The sequence below is a fragment of the Lipotes vexillifer genome, unplaced genomic scaffold (genome assembly GCF_000442215.2).
Source record: "Lipotes vexillifer unplaced genomic scaffold, Lipotes_vexillifer_v1.1 scaffold20, whole genome shotgun sequence".
Lineage (NCBI taxonomy): Eukaryota > Metazoa > Chordata > Mammalia > Artiodactyla > Lipotidae > Lipotes > Lipotes vexillifer.
Genome location: NW_006791528.1, coordinates 595,015 through 599,117, shown reverse-complemented (window position 1 = coordinate 599,117; position 4,103 = coordinate 595,015).

Sequence of the window (4,103 nt, the reverse complement as noted above, 5' to 3'; positions counted from 1 at the left end):
TTCACCTGATGAAGCAAAATTGTCCATGTGTGAGGTGTTTCAGATAATTTACACATTCCATACTATCCTTGCCTGGGAAGACATAACCATGACCATTGAGCAGGAATCACACCTTAATTGCAGAAAATCCATGGAGCAATTCATGAAGGATTATGACCCCAGATTATGATCTAATTAACTGAAACACTCCTGAGATAACAGGAACAACCTTTACACAGTATTTTCCATTTTGAAATGCACTTAATAACTTAATTGGTCTGAAAGCTATCAGTCCAAATCTTTCATTTCCCCATGACTATCTGATAATCACACACACGAACCCTTACACGCATATACCTCAAGGACACATGGCACAATTATGTTTAGGGCAGATTAAGATGTCAATCTCTTTGCAGCATCTGATCTCCTTTTAGATGAATGTTAGCAGAAAAACAGCTTGACATGAGGATGATCTGGTTGTCTCAGGAGTGCCCTTGCATCCATCATGACCAGTTTGGTCAGTCTCAGAAGGCTGGGACAGTCCAGGCAGGCACTGTCCTAAGGAGAGTATAGAGGAGAGGGAGGACCAGAGGGAGTCAAGTGGAAGTGGTGTAATTCAACAATTCTCAAGGGAAGCTGTCACCAAGAGGTCATGCGAACCATAGACACAAAGGAAGGCAAGTGGGACACCAAGGCAAGCCAATCAGGGAGCAAGGCTCAGGTTTGCAGGACCTGGGCAGCAAAAGCGGGGTTCAGAGAGCTCAGGAGAATGGCAGAGGTAGGAGGCGCCTGTGTGAGGGGAACATATGCTGTTTCTCTGCAGGTCTCCCTTCCCCCTTCCCGCCCGTTCCCTCAGCACCTCGGCCACTGCCCTCCTGAGACCAAACAATGAAGGAGGTCACTCCCTGCCCCTGGAGATGATTAGTGAGCTGCTCCATCAACGTGCGAGCCTACTGTGGGACTAGCTTCAGCCCCTCTGCTGCCAGATTTGAAGGAAAAGGTCATTTTTCAAACCAAACACGGAGCAGTCCATCAGCATGTGTTGAAGATGATAAAAGCACCCTCTCCTGCAGTCTATTTCCCCACAAATCTTCTTTACCAGCTCCTGCACACTCCAAGACAGCAGCTCTCACACTTCAGCCAGAATCAGAAACACTGGGAGGGTCATTAAATCACAGGGTGCTGGGACCCTCAGGTGGCGATGACGGTGATGCAGGTGCAGAAACTGCACTCTAAAACCCACCCTCCAAATGTTCCTCCCAAGCCTCCAGGCGCACTCAGTAGCCGTATGACTTCAGAGAAGTCCTGGAGGCCGTGCCTTGTTTCCTTATCTGTAAAATGGAAAACTCCCAGTTCACAGGGCTGTTATAAGAATGAGTGAGCTAACAGGTGTGAAGGTTGGGGACAGTGCCTGACACTCATCGGTGCCGTGTCTGTGTCTGAGCTCGTGACCATCCCCCAGTGACTTGCCAGTGCACAGGATTGGGTGTCTGATGCATTCACAGTCTCTGGTGGGAACACTGTTCATTTTCTCATGAGAAGTGAATCTGGTACAGCTGTTTCTGCCTATATCCTAGTGGACATTTCAATTTAGATGCCAGCTGTACACGTCTCTTCACAGGTGCATCAATTGATCCAGCAGCTTTGAGTGAGAACTTACCTTCCAGATGTGATGTACTGACGTCTGCCCCGACTTCTCACCTCATTACAACCCTCCTCACCCATGCAGGTCGGCGAGAACGCAGAGGCCGGCCTGTCCAGTCCAGCTGAATTTAAGGGTAACAATTATTTGACTCTTGTGTCATGGTTTTGTACCTTTAAATAAGCCACAATTTAGACAGATAGATTTATAGATGTAACTGAATCACTGTGCTGTACATCTGAAACTAACATGACATTGTAAATCAACTATACTTCAATTTAAAAAATAAATAAAATAAACCCCAAGTTCTTTGTAGGCAGTGATTCCTTCTTTCATCCCTGTGCTGACAAGAAGCGGGGGTGCTCTGGGGAGGAGGAAATGTGCTCGTGCCTGAGTGAGGCCATTTGTGAAATGAGAGCTCAGGTGGGCAGAGCCGGCACAGGGTCTCATGGAGAGACAGCTACTTTGAAAACCACAAGGTGAGCAGCCCCCCACCTTCTGGGACTCAGTTCCTCACCTTGCACACAACAGGCACTTACTAGAAGCCTCGATCCTTCCAGCACCCACTGCATGGGATGTGTTTACTGGTCTCTCTGCAGGTGCGGTGGATGGACCAGGCTGCCCCACTTTGCATCTCAGCACCCAGCACAGCCTGGCTGACAGAGGGCCTCAGCCAGCAGGTGCAGGATGGGAGGCAGGGCTTGTGGTTGAACTCTGTGCTGCTGGGGAGCTGGGCCCCCGCTCGGGACAGAAAGTCAGTAATTTGCCTCCATTCACTGTCCGCGGCAGCCTATTGATTGCTTACATGCTAGCTTCTGCTCTCCCAGGCAGTTGTAAATTGATCATTTGATGATCTATTCCAGCATTTTCTCACCCTTCCTTTTAAGCTGACAGATGCCTAATTGTAGGCCCAGGCTTGCTGAGGGTGGGCACTCTGTGACCAGAACTCCTTAGGGTCTGCAGGAGGCTTGGGTCTGAGCTGAGAAGTTCTTCCTACAAGTCTTTGATCCGCATCTCTGCAGCAGTGGTTCTCAAAGTGTGGTACCCGGCCAGCACCATCGGCATTACCTGGGAATCTGTTAGAACTCCACATTTACAGGATTCAGTCCAGATCTGCTGACTCTGACACCTGGGGGTTGGGGCCCCACCAATTTGTGTTTTATGAGCCTTCTAGGTGATTCTAATGCTCACTAAAGTTTGAAAGCCACTGTTCTGGAGACCCCAGGAAGAAGTTAGGATTGAGACAGTAATTTTTTACTGAAGGTGAAGAAACTCAAAGCCAGATGCATATGATTTGTACAAGGTGACTCATTCGTGTATTCTTTTATTCTCTCATTAATTTGTCAAACACTTACCGATTGCTGGCTTTGTGCACGGCACTGGGATAGGAACACAGGTTACAACCCCATATTCAAGAGTTCACAGTCTAGTGAGAGGAGACAGAAATGCAAAAGAGGGGATTAAAATCTGCCGATGCAGTCAGCAAGCACTCTCATGGTCTGGAAGTGCTGGGCAGCTGCCCCAGGACACGATGGTGAATGTGTCACCACACTTCCAGCCTCATGGATACTGCAGCTGAAAAGGGAGTCAGACTTCCAGAGAAACACTCACAAAAGACTGGGTTAAGTGCTATGGAGGCACCCAGGACAGAGTGGGTGGTGACATGGTAGGTGGAATTGACTAGTCTGCAGGGTCCAAACAGCCAGCTGTGGGAATGAGAGCAGTGCTGACCAGGGATGATGGGCGGGAGTGGAAGGGAGAGAGGGGCATCCGAATGTGCAGGCTGCGACTCGGCATATCCAGGGTCCTTTTGGTCTCAAGCATCTTGGAGGTCTAAGTGGAGATGTTGAGATAGCAAATGGATATACGGCTCTCTAGTGAGAGCCTGGCTAAAGATGAGCAAATGACAGTCTTCATCCTTGGGATCTGTGGCTCCTGAGACCACCTGAGAAGGGAATGAAGGCAACCCACCCACTGGGTAGGGGTGGAGGGGTGAGGGAGAGGATGGTACTGGCAAAGGTGAGAAGTCCGTCTCCACTTAGGAGATTGGGATTAACATACACACACTACTGTATATAAAATAGGTGACCAACAAAGACCTACTGTACAGCACAGGGAACTCTGCTCGATATTCCATAATAACCTATTTGGGTAAAGAACCTGAAAAAGAATGGAGATATCTATCTATCTATCTATCTATATATATATATATACACATACGTATAACTGAATCACTTTGCTGTATGGCAGAAACTAACACAACATTTTAAATCAACTATAATCCAATAAAATTTTTTAAAAAATAAATAAATCCTTTTGACCACAAAAGGAATTTCATCTCGGAGGACATGACTTCTCATCTGGCTGTCCTATGTGCTCTGTTGGTTTTGTCTCCATACAGTGGGAGAGACGTAAGAATAGGAAGGGTGGGGTTGCAGATGTAGGACGTGGGGCTCATGGATGGGGCAAGGTCCCTAAGCAG